At 37.9% G+C, this 25,376-nt stretch overlaps 1 pseudogene; it reads right to left on the bottom strand.

The window, feature by feature from the left end:
* Positions 1–4,750: 4,750 nt before the first annotated feature.
* The window catches only part of LOC132514059 (transmembrane 9 superfamily member 2-like), a 51,801-nt pseudogene continuing 31,175 nt past the window's right edge, over positions 4,751–25,376 (bottom strand).

Below are 25,376 nucleotides of genomic sequence, written 5' to 3' on the forward strand. Positions count from 1 at the left end.
CTTTGATAAAGGAGGCAAGAATATACAGTGGAGAAAAGATAGCCTCTTCAATAAGTGGTGCTGGGAAAACTGGACAGCTACGTGTAAAAGAATGAAATTAGAACACTCCCTAACACCATACACAAAAATAAACTCAAAATGGATTAAAGACCTAAATGTAAGGGCAGACACCATCAAACTCTTAGAGGAAAATTAGGCAGAACACTCTATGACATAAATCACAGTAAGATCCTTTTTGACCCACCTCCTAGAGAAATGGAAATAAAAACAAAAATAAACAAATGGGACCTAATGAAACTTAAAAGCTTTTGCACAGCAAAGGAAACCATAAACAAGATGAAAAGACAACCCTCAGAATGGGAGAAAATATTTGCAAATGAAGCAAATGACAAAGGATTAATCTTCAAAACATACAAGCAACTCATGCAGCTCAATATCAAATCCACTTTTTTACTGTCCATGTATATGCCACGAGGCACTGAAATTCTCTGGTAACCTATCACATTCTAAGAAATAAGAATCCCAGTACCTTATGATTCTCTGTCTCATGTACCTAAGAGATCCCCTAAACCTCTTGAGGGAAACATGTTCTTTGTATCATGCCTGGTTTATTGCTTTTAAACTGCATTCAGTTCTACTAACAGAACTAGGAAACTGAATATGTCTTGCATTTTAAATTATTTATGATTCAGTCATTTACTGAGCACTTACTCTCTATAAGCACTCATACTTCATACAAGGCACTGGGCTACACACTGTGAAAGATACAGAAATGAGTAAGACATAGTACTGACCCTCATGAGTCTTTGAATGTAAAATGAGAGATAAGACATATCACAAATGACTCCAATCTAAGAAACACTGCTGTAAGTGTTGTAATAATGGTAATAGACATTGTACAATTTCAAAACATGTAAGTGGTAGTATTTGAGCTAGAAATTAAAGAATGAACAGAAATTTGTCATTGGAAAATTGGAACGAAGGGATTACAAATAGATGGAATAGCTTGAGCAAAGGCATGATAATAGAAGAAAACAGTAGCTAATAACCACAGCTACCATTTATTAAGCACTTATTATGTGCTAGGCACTGTTCCAAATGCTTTAATACATTATCCCATTTAATCTTCATAACAACCATATGAAGTAGATAATACTATTATTTCCATACTGCAGATGAAGAAGCCTAAGATTAGAAAGGTAATAATATTAGTAAATGATATTAGTAAATATTATTTAAAACTCCTTTTTTGGCTATCAAATATAAAAGACAGCTGCATAATGCAGTAATTATAAATCTGTGTTGATGAGCATACAAAGCATTAAGATGTAATTTGTATGACAATAACAGCACAAAGGAGGGAGGAGGGAAAGGAGCTATATACGAGCATATAATATTTTTAATAATATTGAAATTAAGTTGGTACTAATCTGAACTAGATTGTTATAAATTGAGACATTAATTGTAATCTATAACGTAACCACTAAAAAGAAGCTCAAAATAATAGTAAAAGAAAGGACAAGGGAATAAAAATAGTACACTAAAAATATCTATTTAACACAATAGAGGGCAGTAATGAAGGGACAAAAAAGACCTAAAATTTATAGAAAGAAAATAGCAATATATCAGATGTAAATCCTACCTTATCAATAATTTCATTAAATGTACATGGATGAAATATTCCAATTAAAAGGCACAGGTTGGCAAAAGGAACCCCCCCAAAAATGATCCAAATAAATATATGATGTCTACAAGAGACACAATTTTGATTCAGAGACACAAACAGATTGAAAGTAAAAGGATTTTACATACGGTTGACACTTGAACAAAATGGGTTTGAACTGCACGGGTCCACTCATACATGGATTTTTTTCCAATAAATACATACTACAGTGCTATACAATCTGCTATTGGTTGAATCCGTGGATGCAGAATCGTGGATAGAGAGGGCTGACTCTAAAGTTATACACAGATTTTTGACTGTGCAGGTGGTCAGGGCCCCTAGTCCCCATATTGTTCTAGGGTCAACGGTATACAGATATATCATGCAAACAGTAACCAAAAGAGAGCTAGAGTGGCTATACTTCTAACAGACAAAATATATTTGACTTTAAGACAAAAAGCATTATGAGAGGTAAAGAAGGACTTTTATAACAATAAAAGTATCAATCTATCAAGAATATATAACAATTGTAAACATATATGTACCTAACAGCAGAGCCCCAAAAATATATGAAGCAAAAACTGACAGAACTGAAGGAAGAAACAGACAATCCAACAATGATAGCTGGAGACTTGAATAAACACTTTCAATAATGGATAGAACAACTAGACAGAAGATCAACAAGAAAATGAAAGACTTTAACAACACTGTAAACCTCCTAGACATAACAGACATCTATAGAACACTCCACCCATTGACAGCAGAATACACATTCTTCTCAAGTGTACATGGAACATTCTCCAGGATAGACCATATGTTAGTCCATAACACAAGTCTCAATAAATTTAACAGTCCTGAAATCACCCAAAGTCTAATGTAATTGAAAGGAATTAAAGAAGACCAAATAAATGAAAAGACATCCTGTATTCATGAATTGGAAGACTTAATATTGTTAAGATGGCAATATCCCCCAAATTGATCTACAGATTCCATGCAGTCTTATCAAAATCCCAGTCAGCTTTTTGAAGAAATTGAAAAGCCCTTCCTAAAACTCACATGGAAATGCAAAGTTCCAGAACAGCCAAAATAATCTTAGAAAAGAACAAAGCTGGAGGACTCCCACTTCCTAATTTCAAAATGTATTAAAAGCTACAGACTAAAATCAAGACTATGGGTGGGATTCCCTGGTGGTCCAGTGGTTAAGAATCCACCTTCCAATGCAGGGGACGCGGGTTCGATTGCTGGTTGGGGGACTAAGATCCCACATGCTGTGGGATCTATGCCCATGCGCCGCAAAAACTGAGCCTGTGTGCCACAACTAGAGAGCCCACATGCCACAACTACAGAGCCCACACGCTCTGGAGCCCATGTGCCACAACTAGAGAGAAGCCCATGTGCCACAATGAAGAGCCTGCACACCACAACAAAAGACCCCGCGTGCCACAACTAAGACCCAACACAGCCAAAAATAAATAAATAAATAAATAGATTAGAGATAATCTCAGAGATTACAAATACACAAAAAGGAGCAACAAACTTATAAAAAAAGGAAAAAAGGGGCTTCCCTGGTGGCGCAGTGGTTGGGAGTCCGCCTGCCGATGCAGGGGACGTGGGTTCATGCACCAGTCCGAGAGGATCCCACGTGCCGCGGAGCGGCTGGGCCCGTGAGCCATGGCCGCTGAGCCTGCACGTCCAGAGCCTGTGCTTCGCGGCGGGAGAGGCCACGGCGGTGAGAGGCCCACGTACCGCAAAAAAAAAAAAAAAAAAGGAAAAAAGACTACGGGTACTGGTCTAAGGATAGACATATAGACTAATGGAATAGGAGTGAAAGTTCAGAAATAAACCCACAGATTTATGGACACTTCATTTTCAATAAGGGAATCAAGACAAATCAATTGGAGCAGAAGAGTCTTTTCAACAAATAATGTCAGGACAATTGGATATCCATGTACAAAAGAATGAAGTTAGATCCGTACCTCACACATATACAAAAATTAACTCAAAATGGATCAAAGACCTATATTTAAGATGTAAAACTAGAAGACTTTTATATGAAAACATAAGCATAAATTTTATTTTTCTTTTTTTGCGGTACACGAGCCTCTCACTGTTGTGGCCTCTCCCGTTGCGGAGCACAGGCTCCAGACACGCAGGCTCAGCAGCCATGGCTCATGGGCCCAGCTGCTCCACGGCATGTGGGATCTTCCCAGACCGGGGCATGAACCCGTGTCCCCTGCATCAGCAGGTGGACTCTCAACCACTGCACCACCATGTAAGCCCAAGCATAAATTTTAATGACCTTGGATTAGGCTTCTTAAATATGACACCTAAAGCACAAGCAACCAAAGAAAAAGTAAATAAAGTGAATGTCATAAAAATTTTAAAGTTTTGCACTTCAAAGAACACTATCAAGAAATTGAGATGACAATTCACAGAATGGAAGAAAATATTTACAAATCATATACCTGATAAGCAACTAGTAACCAAAATATATACAGAACTCTTACAATTCAACAATAAAAAGAAAAATAATCCAATTTAAAAATGGACAAAGGATTTGAATAGACATATTTCTAAAGAAGATATGCAAATGGCCAATAAGCACATGAAAAGATGCTCAATATCATTAGTCATCAAAAAGTGTAAATTAAAACTACAATGAAAGATCACTTCATAATAATTGGGATGGCTATAAGCAAAAACAGTAACAAGTGTTGATGAGGTGTAGAGAAATTGGAACCCTCATACATTGCTGGTGGGAATGTAAAATGGTACAACAACTTTTGAAAATAGTCTGGCGGTCTCTCAAAATAGTAAGCATAGTGACCATATGACCCAGTAATTCTACTCCCAGGTATATACCCAGTATCTACCCAGTAGAATTGGAAGCATATTTTCACTCAAAACATCACATACAAATGTTCATAGCAACACTATTCATATTATCCAAAAGGTGAAAACAGCCCAAATGACCATCAACTTATGAATGGGTAAACAAAAAGTAGTATATTGATACAATGGAATACTGTTCAATCATAAAAGGAATGAAGTAGTGATACATGCTATAACATGGATGAACTCTGAAAACATTATGCTAAGTGAAAGAAGTCAGACACAAGAGGCCACACTTTTTATGATTCCATTTATATGAAATGTCCAGAAGAGGCAAGTCCATAGAGACAGAAATTAGATTAGTAGATTGCCAGCTGAAAAATTCCAATGGCATTTTTCACAGAGATAGAAAGAGCAACTGTAAAATTTGTATGGAACTGCAAAAGACCCCGAATAGCCAAAGCAATCTTGAGAGAGAAGAATAAAACTGGAGGCATCACATTTCCTGATTTCAAACTACACTACAAAGCTATGGTAATCAAAATAGTATGGTACTGATATAAAAATAGACACATAGACTAATAGAACAGGATTAAGAGCCCAGAAATAAATCCCTGCATATACTGTCAACTAGTATTTGACAAGGGAGCCAAGAAATTGATAAGTGCTGTTGAGAAACTGAATAACCACATTCAGAAGAATAAAATTGGATCCCTATCTTATACCACTCACAAAAATTAACTCAAAATGGATTAAAAACTTAAACATAAGACCTGAAACCATAAACTCCTAGAAGAAAACATAGGGTCAAAACTCCTTGACATTGGTCTTCACAAAATTTTTTGGATATGACACCAAAAGCACAAGCAACAAAAGCAAAACTTAAGAAGCAGAACTACATCTAACTAAAAACCTTCTGTACAGCAAAAGAAACAATCAATAAAATGGAAAGACAAATTACAGAATGTGAGAAAATATTTGCAAATCATATATGTGATAAGGAGTTAACATCCAAATTATATAAAGAACTCACACAACTCAATAGCAAAAAATAAATCTGGTTGACAAATAGGCAGAGGACCTGAATGCACACTTTTCCAAAGAAGACATACAGATGGCCAACAGACACATGAAAAGACGCTCAACATCACTAATCATCAGGGAAATGCAAATCAAAACCACAGTGAGATATCACCTCACACCTGTCAGAATGGCTATCACCAAAAACAAGAGATAAGAAGTGCTGGCGAGGATGTGGAAAAAAAGGAACCCTCGTGCACTCTTGATGGGAATCTAAATTGGTACAGGCACTAAGGAAAACAGTATGGAGATTCACCAAAATTTTTTAAATAGAATTACCACATGATCCAGCCATCCCACTTCTGGGTATATATATAAAGGAAATGAAAACAGGATCTCAAAGGGATAGCTGCACTCTCATGTTCATTGCAGCATTATTCACAACCTACTCAAGGCCTCATTAATTAGAAAGGGGCAGAATTGGGAAATGGACCCCTATGTGTACAGAGCATAGGGTGTGTGTGTGTGTGTGTGTGTGTGTGTGTGTGTGTGTGTGTGTGTCTCTCTAAAGCCTATGCCGGTAGCCTCTAATGCTACCTCTCCACTTCAAAATATGGTTATGAGTTGTTGTTATTGTTGTTTATAATTAAATTATTTAAAAATAGGTAATGCATGTATATGGTACACAATGTGAAAAGTAAAAAGAAACAGAGAAACAGTGAAAAATAAGTATAAAATAGTCTCCTTCTCACTCTTGTCCCCCAGCCACCCAGGAGACAACCACTGTCAACAGTTGCTTTTCAAATTAAAAAAAAATTTTATTTTCACAAAAGTGGTTTGCCCCTGCATCATTTCATAGCCCATGTAACCCTGAGCCATGTTATTATGGATTCCTACTCTAATTTTTAAATTTTTCTGTGTAAAACATTCTTCAAAATTGATCCCACAGAAAACATGATAAAAACAGCTCATAGTGCATTGCAAATGCTAATGCTTTTCAGACATTAATTGTTCAGTTTAGCTAATCAAGCTTAGTGACACAGCATATTCTAATTCTTTTATATTTTCTATTTCAATGACGTAACTTCTTTTTACAATAAGATGGAACATCTGTCTGATGAAAAATGGGCCATTATTATTCATCTGAAGCCACGAAGGCAGTTTCAGGGGAGATTTACATTTATTTCCTCTACAGTGCCTAGCATAATGCATTAAATATAGTAAAAAACAAAAACAAGACAAAATTTTTTAAAAACACAATAAATATGTTGAATGAGTAACTAAATAATGAAGAGAATAGTACATGGTTTGTTGACTAGTTCTTGCCTGCAATATCCCTTGCATGACAATCCAGTATAATGACTTTAGCACAATGGCACTTTGTTGCCAAAGTTATTCAATTTCAGATTCATCTGAGTCTTGAACTTGAAGCAACAGATATCTGAAATATTGTCAAGGACATTGCTTTCTTACATAAATATATTAAAGCATTCACCTCAGGAAAGACCACCCATTCTAGTTCCCTTGAAAAGAGTTATAGAAAAAGCAGATGGCTATATTCAAGGTGGTAAGGGGGAGGGGAGTGCATTGTCCTTATTTTAAATAAGTCAAAAACTGCGGTACATGTATTTGATGTGTAAACTTATAATGTTCAGTCTTTTCAATGATATTACCTTTTTCCCTGGAGTTTAGGAAAAAACAAGCCACATGTAGATAAAAGATTATGAGCCTACTGAATATATCATCTATCACTGCATTGAATTGTTTATGGCATTATACTCAGTCACAGAGCATTTGTTCTCATTTTGTCACTAATTAGTATATAATATAACTGAATTTACTATGTATAAGTTTCTTTATAGGCCTTCCACTATTGTGACACACTCTAGCAACAAGGACATGGGAATTTTACAACAAAAGAAAATTAAAGTACCACATAACAGTTAAGATATAATCCACTACTTTTTCCTTAAAAAAAAAAAAACTTGTCCTTCAGAACATATCAAGGAAAGAATTTTTTTTAATGGAACTTGCTATGGACTGAATTGTGTCCCCCAAAATTCATATGCTGAAACCCTAATCCCTAATGTGACAGTATTTGGAAATGGGGCCTTTAGGGAGTGATAAGGTTTACATGAGGTCATGAGGGTGCGGTCTTCATGATGGCATCAGTGCCCTTATAAGGAGAGACACCAAAGAGTTCTCTCTCTCTCTCTCTCTTTTCCCTTGCCATGTGAGGACACAGCAAGAAGGCAGCTAGCAGCAACAAGGAAGAGAGTGCTCACCAGGACCCGACCCTGTTGATGCCCTGATCTTGGGCTTCCCAGTCTCCAGAACCGTGAGAAAATAAATGTCTGTTGTTTAAGCCACTCAGTCTATGGTATTTTGTTATGGCAGCCCAAGCTGACTAAGAAAAAACATATTAAAGAATTTGGGGATAAAACCTTAAGCAAGTCAGCACCTTATCAGTGAGGTATTATGGGAAGAGCACTGGACGGGATGTAAGGGGTGCGTTCGGTTATATACAGCCTGGGCTTCATGACTGACTTCTTGTGTGACCTTGAACATGCTGGTTCCACATCTCTATAATTAGGGGACTGGATGAGCTCCCATTATGGCCACTGTGCAGCACCACCCCGACTCCCACTCTGACCATGACTGTGCCTGGTGACTATAGTCACTAATGACACTGCAGTAACTAGGTGAGACATGAAGAAATAATCACTGAAGACAAGGACGAAGAGAATAACACAATGTAGTGTATAAATTGCCACTCTAACATGATATATAAGGCAAGATGCATAACTGAGATGAGTATTTATGAAACCTGCTTCAAAAACAAAGATCAAAATGGAATACCGCAGCACCATCGCCATCTCTTTGTACTAGGGTTTAAGATGTACAGAAAGATGAAAAGAATGCAGATACACCAAAAAAAGAATGCTGAAGCCACAGAAAAAACAGTGGTCATTCAACTCCTTTCCACTCTTCATTATCGTGTAAAATGATTTTTCCAAGATAAAGTATAAGAAAGGGGCTTCCCTGGTGGCACAGTGGTTAAGAATCTGCCTGTCAATGCAGGGGACACGGATTCGAGCCCTGGTCCAGGAAGATCCCACATGCTGTGGAGCAACTAAGTCCGTGCGCCACAAGTATGGAGCCTGTGCTCTAGAGCTCACGAGCCACAACTGCTGAAGCCCACGTGCCACAACTACTGAAGCCCACATGCATAGAGCCCACGCTCTGCAACAAGAGAAGCCACCGCAATGAGAAGCCCACGCACCGCAACAAAGAGTAGCTCCCACTCACCACAACTAGAGAAAGCCTGTGTGCAGCAACGAAGACCCAACTCAGCCAAAAATAAATAAATAAATAAAGTTATTTAAAAAAAAAGTATAAGAAAGAGTATAATTGCGTAGAGAAAAGAGAATGTGAGATACTAACCCAGGACACAGTAGTGCCGTCAGCAAAAAATTTGTCTTCCACTTAATACCTCTAAATGCTGAGGAAGTAAAGGACAGAAGAGTTACTGGAGCAACTGGATTTAGTCCACTTTACAAATACTTTATAGTAACTAACACACAACTACATTTTGCTAGGTCAGCTAAAATTCCCCATGCAATTTCTGAATTTTTAACTTTACAGCTTTTTAATTTCTACATTTAACACACCAACTTACTGGAATAATAACAGTTGCAATGCTTACTCATATACATCTTAGCAGATACGTATCCAGCAGAGGTTCCCAGAAGGACCCATAACAGAATAGCACTGGTCATTAGAGCACCTCGATTGGCAGGGGAAAGGAAACCAAGACAAGCCAGAACTAAAGGCACAAAAGAGAAATATCAAACCAGTGACAATAATGGCCTCAAAAACACATAGGACTTTATAATAAAGACAACCTTATGAAGATATTTTTATGGAACAGCATACAAGGAAATTCTCTGATGTTATTCTCTTAGCTAATTTTTTTGACAATTTTTTCTTAATGAAAAAGTCTGATTTTCCATACAAGGCAAATGATATGTTTTCAATTTAGCCTTTAATCTCACTGTTTAAATCAAAATTAAACAAAAGATCTTCCCCTTCCCTACTCCAGTAGTCACTGCATAAACAGCAAATCATTTTTCCCACAAAAATTTCCTTCTGTTTCCTTTTATTCAAGGTAAGGGGGAAAAAATCAAAGGGAGACTTGGTCTCAGGAAAATATAACCTTAAGAGCTAAATCTTGAAATTATCACTGACATCTGAAACAGCTAATAAGCCATTTATTTACAGCAGCTTTGTTTGTGAAAATCAGCACTCTGGTTATCAAAAACTGACAAACTCCATTTTTAGTTGCTAAATGAAGGCAGCCAGAGTTCCTCAGCCACTGTAAGCCTACTAACGATGCCATTGCGCTTATACATTTAAAGACCAGCACTCAGGCTTGCCACAGCATTTCAAAATGCTAGGCTTTGAATTATAACTCCCTGAGTTCATTTAAAATATGATTCTACCCACATGCTGATTTTCAAGAACACATCTACCTTGCAAAGCAAGGAACAAGTGTATTGGACATTACAATAAATTACTCAAAACTGAAGAAGCTATGAAAGTTCCTTGATATAGGAACATATTCAGACTCATATCCTTAATTTGAGGAGAAAGAAATATAAGTACTATAAAACACACATTTCCTTAAACTTTAGGGTAGAATTTTCAAAGTTCTTTTGTACACATGAATCAAAGTTTAACATATGTTAGCAGCTCACTAAGAATGTTGAAGAAGACACATATTGATCTGAGATTACTCACATAAAGTAATAAATGTCATAATCAAAACTTGTGTTCTTGACCCAGGAAAACTGACAGCAACATTCCACTCCTTGGAGGTCTGAATACATCCCCATGAACCAGCTTCCAACCAAATTCCTTCTGGGCATCTTCCTGCATATGAGAAAGTCTTTAATAAACACGGGAGTTACTAGGACAGAAAGTTACAAGAGCTCTGAAAGTTAGAGAAAAATGAATTTTCCTCTAGAGACAGACTAGCTGGAAACCAATGGCTCATTTTGGATACAGTAGGTCTCTGGCAGGTATGTGACCCTGCCATACAAATGAGCTATTCCCTTACCTTAAGTTTTGCATCGGAGGGAGTGTGTTAATTATATAAAGGACACAACTGGCTTGATTTTCATGAAGAAAGCAACACGATTTAACATACATAAAAGATTCAACCAAGGGACTTCCTGGTGGCACAGTGGTTAAGAATCCGCCTGTCAATGCAGGGGACAAGGGTTCAATGCCTGGTCCGGGAAGATCCCACATGCTGCGGAGCAACTAAGCCCGTGTGCCACAACTACTGAAGCCTGCGTGCCTAGAGCCCGTGCTTCACAACAAGAGAAGCCACCACAGTGAGAAGCCCGCGCACTGCAACAAAGACCAACGCAGCCAAAAATAAATAAATAAATTTAAAAAAAAGATTCAACCAATTATATAGAAATTAAACGTTCATCAATACACAAACGATTACAAGAGTCAAAACAGTATAAATCGATAAAACTAAATTTACCCTAAATTGTAGTATTTTGCAGTGTTTCGTATACTTATCTCATGCTGCAAATTAATGAAAATCTTAAATAATGATATTTTGAAAGGTCAGAAACATGAAAAGTAATATAACCAAAGAGTTGATAGCAAATAACTCTCTAATAAACTTACCTGTACTTTTTAAGAATCAACACAACAGTCTGTACTTTGATTCAGCATAATATGCAAAATTACTAGACATCAAAATGCATTGTATTCAAGGTGCTATACTCTAAGTAGAAATATAACATTGAGAACTGGGCAAAGCAGGCACTCAAATATTTGCTGAATCAAATATGTGCATTTTTACTTACGGGAAAACTCATCTAATTATATCTGATAATATCTTTATGGAGAGTCCTTAATATGATCATAGCCACCATTCCAGATAAGAAGACAGCAATAACAATGGAATTCATAATACTAGAAAACATAAAGAAGGAAAAAGAGAAGTTAAATCTCAAGTTTCTTATTTGAATACCAAAAAGAAAATGTGTGCACACGTAAAAGACATTCAAATTATCATTATGTTGATCAGTTTTCTAAGGTTAAATGTGGATCAAAGGCTGAATACATCAATATATTAAATGAACTTAAAGCTCTATCACAAGGGGCTTCCCTGGTGGCGCAGTGGTTAAGAATCCACCTGCCAATGCAGGAGACACGGGTTCGAGCCCTGGTCCGGGAAGATTCCCACATGCCACGGAGCAACTAAGCCCATGCACCACAACCACTGAGCCTGTGCTCTAGAGCCCGTGAGTCACAACTACTGATGCCCGTGTGCCTAGAGCCCGTGCTCCGCAACAAGAGAAGCCACCGCAATGAGAAGCCTGCGCACCGCAGCAAAGAGTAGCCCCTGCTCGCCGCAACTAGAGAAAGCCCGCGAACAGCAACGAAGACCCAACGCAGCCAAAAACAAATAAATAATTTTTTTTTTAAACAAAACTCTATCAGGGCTTCCCTGGTGGCGCAGTGGTTGAAAGTCCGCCTGCCGATGCAGGGGACGCAGGTTCGTGCCCTGATCCGGGAAGATCCCACATGCCACGGAGCGGCTGGGCCCGTGAGCCATGGCCGCTGAGCCTGCGCGTCCAGAGCCTGTGCTCCGCAGCGGGAGAGGCCACAACAATGAGAGGCCTGCGTACCGCAAAAACAAAAAAAACAAAAAAAACAAAAAAAAAAACAGCTCTATCACAAATGTGCATTACAAATATATCAGTAGAAGCAACACTATTCTTAAGGTTATTTTAGAACTTTGTAAGAGTACATTCCCAAAAAGAAACAAGGGGAAATGAATAAGATCAGGAACACAGACGTAGTTCCAGAACATGAAACTGAGAATGGAAGTTCAGGAATCAATGTTGAATTGATGACTGACTGACTGACTTCTTAGCTGATGGACTAAGGCTTTTAACTCTATCAAGTCTTTATCAAGCTTCGGGGTAAAGACCCCATGGACCACTTACCTACCATCTATTACATACTGTTTCCAAAACTGAATCTTAAAATCTATGCCCAAATCAAAATCAAGACCTTCTGCCATCCCACTGCCCAGACAAATCCAGACACATCAAAAAAGTTTCACCAGAATCTATGAAAAGGCCAGCACTGTTTTAGAAAAATGCCATTAAGATAATGTCTAAAATATCTGTTAAATGTCATGAGTAAATTAGCTTGAGACAGAAACTAAAGTACATTTATTGTTACATTATAAATATTAATACTACTAGAGATTAGTCCCACAATCTATCTGGATGCCCTTCGCTTTCACAACCCCTTTAAAGAAAGCATTTAAATAAATTTTATCCAGGGACTTCCCTGGTGGTCCAGCAGTAAAGAATCCGCCTTACAATGCAGGGGATGTGGGTTCCATCCCTGGTCAGGGAACTAAGATCCCACATGTCGTGGAGCAACTAAGCCCACGTACCACAACTACTGAGCTCGTGCGCCTCAACTAGAGAGGCTGTGTGCTGCAAACTACAGAGCCTACGCACTCTGGAGCCCATGCACCACAACTAAAGAAGAGAAAACCCGCACACCGCAACTAGACAGAAGACCACAACAAAAGATCCCGCATGCCTCAATGAAGATCCCATGTGCCACAACCAAGACACAATGCAGCCAATAATAAATAAAATAAATGATAAGTAAATCTTTAAAGAAATAATAAGTAAATAAAGTTTATCTGAAGAGAGTTCTGGGTGGTGTGACAAAATGGGACCTGGACTATTGCCCAAACAGAAGATTTTCTAGAAAAGCTACAATATGATAATAATAATGAGGAGGAGAAGGAGGTAGAGGAGAAGGAAGAATAAGGATAGAAACAGGAGGAGAAGGGGGTGCTATTCTCACTTTAAAGGCAATAGCACTATAAATCAACTATACTTCAATAAAATAAATTTTTTTAAAAATAAAGGCAATGACATATAAGGAAAATCATCACCTCAGAAGACCATACTCATAGAATCACACCTTTCCTTACTTTCATCTTTACCTTTATAGTCTTCTTCCATCCAAAACTGGTTTATTATAGGATATGAGGATAACGGGAAAAAAATACTACATACACAGGTTCACCTATTTCTCGTCAGCTTCTCTGATCAGTCTCCTAAGTTACTAACTGAAGATCCTACTCTCGTTGTCAGTGCTTTATGACAGCCCCAATCATCACGTTCTCAGTTGGTCCATCCTTCAATTTCATGTTGAAACTACTCCTTACACAGTCATGAAGGACTCCTAACTCTGTGGTCTGTCCTGTTGAAGATTCCTGAGGAATCAAGTCCCTTCACTCTGAATCCACTAGAATATAAGCTTCCTGCGAGCAGAAGCCTGTTGGCCTTATGCACCGCCATGTCTGAGAGCCTCTCCTAGTGCTTGGCACCCTGATAGGGATGAAAAAGAATATGTGGAGAATGAATCCACCTTCACTCACAGACATTATCTCAACACGGTCCTCTCGTTTATATGACCTGCCTTGACCACTTGCAATGTTTTGGTTTCTCAATCTTTTCATCTTTCTCTCCTCTCTTCCCAGTCTTTCATGACATCCTGACTTTCCTCCACCCCAGCTGGTTACTGCTTTCTCTTACACTCTAGTTTGCTCAGACTTTGACCCCACAAATGAAAGCGTCTCTCCTGTTTTCATTCCATCTTTTGCACAGTGTCCACTGCCACAGCCCTATCCTGCCTACTTCCCAGCATGGACTACTCTTTACGTGCAGACATCTTATCTCTAGGACATCTCAGCCTTCTCCTTCCCCTCAGCATAAACATTAGTATATTTAAAACAGATTTTCCTTTTTTCTTTCTCTTTGCATATGTGGAGAGGTGGGGGAGAGGAAGGAGAAGGGAAATTAGCCACAGAGAAGAAAAAATGTCACTCAAGATCATCTTGGATGGGGGTGGGGGGAGGGGAAACTGGATGAAGGTGGTCAAAAGGTACAAACTTGCAGTTATAAGATGAAGTACTAGGGATATAATGTACAACATGGTTAATATAATTAACACTGCTGTACGTTATGTATGAAAGTTGTTAAACAGTAAATCCTAAGAGTTTTCATCACGAGGAAAAAATCTTTTTCTATTTCTTTAATTTTGTATCTATAGGAGATGATAGATGTTCACTAAACTTACTGTGGTCATCAATGTAAGTCAAATCATACAGTACTTTAAACTCATACAGTACCGTATGTCAATTATATCTCAATAAAACTAAAAGGAAAAAAAGATCATCTCTGGTGACAAAATAATTTTTAAAATACATATATGTATGTATGTGTGTGTCCGTTTGTATACATTTCCTACCGGGAAGCTACTTATTCTTTATTTCATAACGTGCTTACCTAAACCACTGAATGCTGGTATGAGACATGGACTCCAAAATATAATCCCATCTAGAACCCCACTTGATATGTTTGTTTTCCTAAAAACAAAAACACAAAATCACATGACCAAACTTTAACTGACTTTTTACTGGTTATAATCCTAAAACAGACAGAAAGTTATTGTGCCTGTACTTTCTCTATTTCTTTACTGCTAACTTCATGGAATCATGCAATCTAGCCTGATATTTTTATCATTTTTTTATTTACTGATATTCTACCTCATTTCAGAAAGGGACTAGGAAAAAAATAATTTTAGCTTACTGCTGTTCACCAGAAATAGCACCTTTTCGCTACTATTTTTCTGTAACCCTAAATCCACCCCATACTTCATTTCCTTTTGTCCAGACCACATTTTCATCTTAATTGCAACTTCATACCATGCTTACAAAGGTATACGTAATGTCACTGTACTTTTGTTTGTAAATTTAAAAACGTAGAAACAACCAAAAATTCCCATCAGAATGGGAATAAATAAACTGTGGTAATCCATGCTAAGGAATACTACGTAACCATTAAAAGGTATGATGTGCATCTATAGGTGACAATATGTCTATGAAATAGCATTAAGCGAAAAAAGAAAGGTGAAAAGTATATGGTAAGACTAGTTATGTACAGCAAGATTCCATTCCCCCCACAAAATTATATTCATATTTTGTAGATGCAGACATTTTTCTGGAAGAAAAAATAATGGTTATACTTTTGGAGCAAGAGACTAGAAATTGGGGGGAGGGTACTAAAGGAAGGGAGAATTTTACTTATACATTTTCTATATGGTTTGCAGTCTTCACCACATACAAGTATTATCAATATTATTATTTAAATTGAACTCAACATTTGAACTAAAAGACAACTTGCATCACTGCAACACACAAAATCCACCTCCTGCAAATAGGTTTATTATTAGGGTATTTTGTTTAATTAGAAAACAGTATTCAATTTCAGTCATTATTTCTTATAGAATATTTTAATATTTTACATTTTTGTATGTTAAGCATTTTGAAATATTTTAGCAATGAATTTATAAAAGTTGTTTTAATACTGTAGTGCTCAGTACAGAACAAAACACAAGAAAATATAATCACCAGCTGTTTCTGCTGGTGTGCAGTCAAACTCAACCTTTCAATAGCTTTCTTATAAAATATCCCCAATAAATGATCTTAAATGATAATCCCCAGTAAACATTTAAACCATTAATGCAGTATTATTACCCCTTAAATTAATGGCATGTTCTTAGAAAAAGGAAAACACTGGTACAAGTTTACCAAGTTATGTTTGAAATGACTTATTATTTAAAATTAGGTATCTTTAAGTGTTTTTTCTGAAGTTTGGGGGTGGGTATGAAGCAAGCCAATATACACTGCTTTAAAAAAAACTGAAATGATGGGTTTTAATTGAACAATGGATTTTAGTTGACATCTGATGACCTGGTGATCATGGTTAACATTATCCATGAAAGGTCAGGTTGACATTATGTGTCTACTGATGTGAGCTATCATTTTTGTGGTCTTCCTGTCGAGAATCCATGGCCTGAGCCTGGTCATGAAGAACCATCAGACAGACCCAGGTTGATGGTCATCCTACAGACTGTAAGGTCTGTACTCTTCAAAAATTTTAAGAGGGACTTCCCTGGTGGCGCAGTGGTTAAGAATCTGCCTGCCAATGCAGGGGACACGAGTTTGAGCCCTGGTCCGGGAAGATCCCACATGCCGTGGAGCAACTAAGCCCGTGCACCACACTACTGAGCCTACGCTCTAGAGCCCGTGAGCCACAACTACTGAGTCCACGTGCCACAGCTACTGAAGCCTGTGCTCTAGAGCCCTTGAGCCACAACTACTGAGCCTTCGTGCCACAACTACTGAAGCCTGTGCGCCTAGAGCCTGTGCTCCGCAACAAGAGAAGCCACCACAATGAGAAGTCCGCACACCGCAACGATGAGTAGCCTCCTTTCGCCACAACTAGAGAAAGCCCACACACAGCAATGAAGATCCAACACAGCCAAAAATAAATAAATAAAAAATAAATAATTTTTTTAAAAAATTTCAAGAATATGAAACACAAGAAAAGACTAAAGAACTGGCCCAGTTTGGAGGAGATCAAAAACTAAACATAACATGTAATCCTGGATAGGATAGTGAACCAGAAAGGAGAAAAGTGACATTGTTGGCCAGCTGGTGAAATCTGAATGGATGAATGTGAATCAGATGGTAATGTAATGCCAATCAATATTGATTCCTGGTTTGCACGGTTGTATGCTAGTTATATAGGAGGGTGACCTTGTTTTAGGGAAAGATACTCTGGAGGGTATAGGGGTAATGAGACAACATCTAGCTCTCAAAAGATTCACAGAAAGACTAATGATAATGGACACACACAAAGAAGAGTGAACAATGGAGCAAATGAAGTAAAATGTTAACAATTGGGATGTCTGGTTAACAGAACTACGGGAGTTCTTTGTGTTATTCTAGCAATTTTTCTGTAGTATGAAATTGTTTTGAAATAAACTATTTTTTTAAAACCTATAAGAAACTCTGAATTTATAGAACTGACAAATCCAGGGATAAATACTCATTGTATGAAAGGATTCATCTTAGCCATTTTATTAAAATATTGTTCCTATACTAAAATGTGACTTAATTTTTCAAAATTTGAATTGCATGCATCTCTTCACCAGACTGTCCATCACCGTAAGCAAGTAAACTCATATTAAGCCTTTTAAAAAGGAGTGAAGGGGCTTCCCTGGTGGCACAGTAGTTAATAATCCGCCTGCCAATTCAGGGGACACGGTTCAAGCCCTGGTCCGGGAAGATCCCACATGCTGCGAAGCAGCTAAGCCCGTGCACCACAACTACTGAGCCTGCATTCTAGAGCCCAGAAGCCACAACTACTGAGCCCATGCGCCACAACTAATGAAGCTCGCGCGCCTAGAGCCTGTGCTCCACAACAAGAGAAGCCACCGCAATGAGAAGCCTGCACACCACAACGAAGAGTAGCCCCCACTCACCGCCAACCAGAGAAAGCCCACACGGAGCAACGAAGACCCAACACAGCCAAATAAATAAATAAATAAAATTTTAAAAATATACATGTGTTTAATAAAAATTAAAAGAAAAAGAATCCACCTGCCAATGCAGGGGACATGGGTTCGAGCCCTGGTCCGGGAAGATCCCACAGGCCGTGGAGAAGCTGAGCCCATGTACCGCAACTACTGAGCCCACGTGCCACAACTACTGAAGCCCACGCACCTAGAGCCCATGCTCCGCAACAAGAGAAGCCACCGCAATGAGAAGCCCGAGCACCACAATAAAGAGTAGCCCCCGCTCGCCGCAACTAGAGAAAGCCCACACACAGCAACGAAGACCCAACGCAGCCAAAAAATAAAATAAATAAAAAGGAGTGAAATAAGTGAGGGAAATTAAGAGGCACAAACTTCCAGTTGCAAAATAAATGAATCACGAGTATGAAATGTACAGGGTGAGTAACATAGTCAATGATTATGTAATACCTTTGTATGGTGACAGATGGTAACTAGACTTATCATGGTGATCATTTTAAAATGGATAGAAATATTGGATCACTATGTTGTGTAACAGGAACTAACATAGTGTTGTAGATCAATTTTACTTCAAAAACAAACAAATAAACCCATAGAAAAAGAGATCAGATTTGTGGTTACCAGAGGCGGAGAATGGGGAGAGGGAGAATTACGTGAAGGCAGTCAAAAGGTACAAACTTGCAGTTATAAGATAAATAAGTACTAGGGATGTAATGTCCAACATGATCAATAGAATCGACACTGCTGTATGTTATGTATGAAAGCTTTTAAAGAGAGTAAATCCCAAGAGTTCTCATCACAAGGAAAAAGCATTGTTTTTTTATTTCTTTAATTTTGCGTCTATATGAGATGATGGATGTTCACTAAACTTACTGTGGTCATCATTTCATGACATAAGTCAAATCATTACGCTGTACACCTTAAACTCATACAGTGCTGTGTATCTATTATACCTCAATAAAACTGGAAGAAAAATAAAATGTAAAAAAAAGGAGAGAAACTTTCAAATATGCACTATGAAGTTTGGCTTTTAAATACAAAGAGAGCCTAGAAAATCCGCAGTTGTTAAATCAAGTAGTTTTTGCACCAAACATTGCCACCTGCTGGAAATAACAGTCCACAACACATACTACTCCTCCATAAGAAAATCAATCGTTTCAAAATCCTAAGGTACATTTGAGACAAAATGACAAATGCAAAAAGATAACTAAATGGTGGAGCCCATTTTTTTAATACATTTAAAATTAATGAATTATTCTACATCCCAGAGTTTCAAAATCTTTTATAAGACATAGCAATTGTCATAAATGCATACAAGGTAAGCAGGTCTTTAATGCTATTTATAATGAAGTCACAAGAAGTAAATGTAGAAATATAGACGAGAATTCTTGATTCAGGACACAGCACATGATGGGTTTCACTCGGTAAAAATACAGGCAGGGAATCAAAGAATCAAGCTGGCGGGTAACTACAGCTTCTTTTAGTCTAGCTGTTTTCAACAGGGGAAGCAGCACCCTCTAGGGGGCATAATGAAAAGGTGTGGGGATGCTACTGGTATTTAGCAGCATAGTATTGAATAGAAGGCCAGACGTCCTGCTTGGCACCAGGAGACCCACACAAAGAATTGAGAAGAACTTCTAAAAGCCCCATCCAACATTCATATGAGTGAAAAACTGCTTATGATTATCTGCGCCTAGATTCTAACTTCATTTTACAGATAAAGTATTTTTACATAGTTTTAATATACATTGATTTTTCCCCCAGCAATGCAACTACCATGTAAATTGAGGGAAAATGGTACTATGTTTGGCTTGAAACTTCACCAAAATTGATCAACATTTGAGAAAATCATGGCATCCTTTAGAAAGATGTGATATTTGAGCCATCAATGTACAATATTCTCATAGCCATATGCATTCGTAGATGTCATGTTTACAATGATTATACACATAGATGCATGCATCTGACAATGACTGAAATATATACTGAAACATACATTATTTTATTAAAAACTAATTTATCTTTATTTCTCCTTTATATTATAGTTAGGGTGCTATATTGATGCCTATTGAAACTATGTGTAAGTCAGGTTTAATTATCTAGTATCTATTAATATAATTTTACAATAGTAAAGGGAGAATGATAAAACATTTGTTATTAAAAGAGGACATCGGTCTGATAGGGTTGAGAACTACTGATCCAGCTCCATTCCCTCACTTCACTATGCAGAAACTGAAGTCCAGAAAGGAAAATGAACTTGCTCAAGGTCACAGTATGAGTTTGAAGCAAACCAGCACCAAAATTCTCTGATTCTCAATTCAGTTATTGGTCTATGGTGCCTGAAAATCAGGAATGCATTTTGCAAAAAAAAAAAAACCACAACTATGTATGTGGCTAGGGTCCCAAGCTAGCCCACAACTAAAGCTTATATAACTCACATACGTAGATACATAGCTAAAATTAATGTGATTAGAGTGAAACCAAAAAATCTTTGGTTGGTGGTATAAAAACAGTTAAGTTTCTAAAGTAAAACATGGTGAATAGAAATACTTCAGCCATTCAAAATCTGGCCCAAACCTATCTTTCTAACCTTTCTACCAATACTATATAAACAATTAAAGTCTGGGGTACTAGACTGAATCTTTTTGGCCTTTATATACCCCAGGGCTTAATACCTGGCACGTGGAGTGCATTTACTGCCTGTTGCTGAATGAACAAACAAATGAAAAAAGTTTTGTTTCAATCAGACAAGTCTATTCACTGTTCCCCACATACACCATGTACATTCTTACCTGAAAAGCCCTTCCTCTAGCTCCTCTCCAGATTCCTAAATGCCAGGTCTTTTAACTCAGTTTATAGGCCTTCCCAGAATGCCTTGCACACTTCTACCCCTTCTATCCAAATTATCCTCAGCATCCTTCAAGGACTAGCTAAAGGCCTCTCTCTTATAAAGTCTTCTTGGTCAATTCACCCACCATAACTCCTTCCCATTCTAAACTCACACGATGTATTAAAGAGACTGTTAGAAGCCTGGATTCTGTAGTCAAGCTAATCTAGACTTATAATCCTTTACATTTGTGACCTTGGGCAAGTAACTTTATCTCTATGAGTCTCAGTTCTATAGTCTATAAAATGGAGATTTAAAATAGTACCTGCCTTCAGAGGACTATTGTGAATAATAGTTAAACTAGGTACGTTATAAAAATTCCCATGCTAGGCACATAATAGGCCCTCAATAAATATTTGTTATATAAATGGATGAATAAAAGGTCTTCACTCAAATGCTAATCTTTATGGTCCCATCCTTCAATAACCTCTGAACAAAATTGTTATATAAACACCAAACTTTGTACCCACTTGGGAACATGTATTATTTTCTGAAAACATAAAGTACATAAGATGTTCAATTAAAAAGCAAAAAGACAAAACTTTTATAACTAAAAATTGCTATATTTGCCTCTGAACCTTTCTGTGGCCAGTAGCTGCCTGACCAGGGGCTCAGGCCAACAACTCGGCCGATGACCACAAGCTCTGCATCCTAACAGCAGTTTGCAGGTGGCTGCACTAAGGTGGGAGAGGCGGCGCAGGAGGATGGAGATCGCAACCCAGGTGGCTCAGGCGCCATTGCTGCTGTATGGCACTGACATCTGTAAGTCGTTTGACGTGTTCAGCTTCTCCAGCCAGGCCCCCCAGCTCCGCCCCATCCCTGTGTCAGGATCACACCTACCCCTCCCCTAGCCCGAGACTGTCTTTGTGGAAGGCTTCTGCAGTCTGCAGGAGGGTGAGAGACTGTAGTTCACCCAGCCAGGTGCCTGGGATCAATCCATGTCACAGGACCTGGTGGGATTTTCTGTATTGAGAGTTAGAAGCAACAAAAGGTGAAAAACAAGTAGAAGCACAGACCAAAGGGGACAGTCCTTGAAAATGTGGAGGTCTAGATCTTTGCCAAGATGGCAGCAGCTAGTCACACATGGCTATTCAGCACTTGAAACGTGGTCGGTCCTAAATGAGATCAGCTCTAAGTGTAAAACACACACCAGATTTCAAAGACTTAGTTCAAGAAAGAAGAATGTAAGATATTTCTTTATCAAAAAAATGCTATATAGACACTATATACGGGCTTCCCTGGTGGCACAGTGGTTAAGAATCCGCTTGCCAGTGCAGGGGATATGGGTTCGAACTCTGCTCGGGGAAGATCCCACATGCAGTGGAGCAACTAAGCCCGTGTGCCACAACTACTGAGCCTGCGCTCTAGAGCCCGTGAGCCACAACGACTGAGCCCACGTGCCACAACTACTGAAGCCCGTGCACCTAGAGCCTGTGCTCCGCAACAAGAGAAGCCACCGCAGTGAGAAGCCCGCACACTGCAAAGAAGAGTAGCCCCCGCTTGCCGCAACTAGAGGAAAAAAACCCGCACCCAGCTGTCTGATTTCGAATTATCACTCTTAATTACATACACAAAAATTTTCATGGTAGTTCTCAGCACGTGGTAGTATTCTAAATGACTTTTATTCACATTTTGTGATTTTTCTATATTTTCTACAATGAACATGAATAACTACTATAATTTTTTTTTTTACTTAAAACAACAGAAGTTTATTCTCTCACAGTTCTAGAAGCTAGAAGTCCAAAATCCAGGAGTTGGCAAGGGATGGTTCCTTCTGAAGGTTCTTTTTTTTTTTTTCTTTTTAATAGATAACTGACAAGGACCTACTGTATAGCACAGGGAACTATACTCACCATCATGCAGTAAGGGAAAAGAATCTATAAGGGAAAAGAATCTAAAAAAGAATATATATATATGTATAACTGAATCACTGTGCTGTACACCTGAAACTTACACGATATTGTAAATCAACTATACTTCAATAAAAATTTTTCTAATTTAAAAAAATTAAAAATAAAAATTTCTAGTTCAATAGGATCTTGTAAGCTAATATAAGACACAACAACCATGTACACCTAGGGTACACAATGTGGAATCTGCAGCGGGATATAAATGTTACTCCAGAATGGTACTCCATAGTCAAAGACGATTATAAAATGCTGAGCTAGACTCAGTCAAAGGTTTCTTTATTAGGAGACTTTTAAACATTAATGTGCTTTGTGAAGCTAAGAAAGGAGACAGTAGAAAGTAGCATTTTCCAAACTTATTTGACTAGTATTCTTGGGAATGCACTTTGAGAAATGTTGATGTGTACGATTATCACTGGGTAAAAAAAAAAAAAAAAAAAATTCAACCTAAACTCAAGACAGAAAATAAAGAAACAGCACCATCAGAGATATCCATCACCACTCTTCCTGGAGCCCTCCCCACAACTATAACAGCAACTTTCTGGTGTTCAGGTAAAGAATATTGTGGTTAAAAGAAATTAAAGTGAAAAAAAAAAGAATATCGTGGCTTGGTGCGTTCTCACTGTGTAAGTGCACTCTGCATACATGAGCTACTCTTGTATAAAACATTAGTAAATCAGGTGCTCCTGTATCTGAGAGAAGGGATAGGAAACATTTTGTGTCTAATACGGGCTAGCTAAATATTTTATATGTTAGCTCACTTATCTCTGACAGCAGTCACGTGAGGTAACTATTTTAGCCCAATTTTACAGATCAGGAAATATAGGCTCAGTGTAACCTGCCGACGTTCACACAGCTAGGAAATGCCAAAACCAGGATTCAAACCTTGGGTGTGTCTGGTTCTTTCCACTGTACCACGTCTGGAAGCCAAGAGCCTTCTAAGCACCCTAAATGAGTTTCAATGGGAAAGGAAAAACTCCTCTTCTGGAATACCTCCCAGGATTAAGGAAACTTAAAGAACAAGGAGTTGACACCTAACCTCAAATAAGGCAATTCCCCAAAACCCCCATTTGGTATAGCTGCATCTGAACTTGCACTTCAGCTCTTTTGACTGCCACAGTTACTTCCTGACAGGCAGGTAGACCACTAACACCATACCATGCAGGCTCCTGGCATGAATCTAAACTTCAATTTAGATGTGCCTTCCCTTGGCTTTTACTGTAAACATAAGCGTTCCTACACTTAAATTTTTTTATTTTGTTATTTTTTTCTTCCAGTTTAATTGAGATATAATTGACATACATCACTGTCTAAGTTTAAGGTGTACAGCACAATGATTTGACTTACATACATCATGAAATGACGACCACAATAGGTTTAGTGAACATCCATCATCTCATATACTATAGATACAAAATTAAAGAAAAAAAATATATGTTTTCCTTGTGATCAGAACTCTTAGGATCTACTCCCAACAACTTTCATATATAACGTACAGTGTTAATTATATTTATCATGGTGTACATTACATCCCTAGTACCTTTTGACCATCATCATGTGATTCCCCCCTCCCCCAATCCCCGGCCTCTGGTCACCACAAATCTGATCTCTTTTTCTATGAGTTTGTTTGTTTGTTTGTTTTTGAAGTATAATTGACCTACAACTCTATGTTAGTTCTTGTTACAAAACATATTGATTCAATATTTCTATACATTTCAAAATGATCACCACCGTAAGTCTAGTTACCATCCTATACTTAAAATTTTAATAGCCAACTGATAAGTGATAAAAATGTATAAGGGTTTCAGCTCTTCAATCAACTTCTGATAATAGGTTAGACTTAGAATACTCTTCTCAATCACTGGGGAAAGGTTATTTTAATTTCTTCAGGGTGTATTTCATTCCTTTCCCCAGATTACACTTCTGTGTTTCATCCAGAGATTAGAAGACTGGACTATACTTATTGGACTAGTAAATTGCCTGTTTTCACCAATTGTACTTTGGGTAAACTGCAGGATGTAGGATCAAGTAAGCCTGACCTCTAGCTGGATGATTCAAAGTACACACACACACATTTCTAACATAAACGTTTCTCATTTTCTTTACAGTAACTCTGTAGGCAGAAAATATAATAGACCTTTAATATAGAAAGCCAGAATGGAATAGTGGAAAAACTATGAGTTTGGGGCCAAACAGACCTGAGTTTGAATATCACTTCCACCTCCTGCTAGCTACGATCCAGAGAAAATTACTTCAGCTCACTGGGCTTCAGGATCCTCATTTATAAAATGGAGATAACATTTTATAGGTGATACATAGGGACAAAAGCAAGGCATCCTCAAACTGGAATTGCTTTCAGAATGAGATTAGGAAGAATCGTGTTATAATGGCTGTCAGGCCATCTATAGAAATGACACGAACCAAGCACAATTTGTAAGTGTTCAAAGAGATTTGAGACCTAATCCCAAATAAGGTGATTAGGGTTTTGTCTCAGGAAATCAAATCTAAAGCCATAAGAAATAAGCCTTATATAAAATCAAGTATAATGAAAGCTGAATCA

This window comes from Lagenorhynchus albirostris, chromosome X (assembly GCF_949774975.1).
Source record: "Lagenorhynchus albirostris chromosome X, mLagAlb1.1, whole genome shotgun sequence".
Taxonomy (NCBI): domain Eukaryota; kingdom Metazoa; phylum Chordata; class Mammalia; order Artiodactyla; family Delphinidae; genus Lagenorhynchus; species Lagenorhynchus albirostris.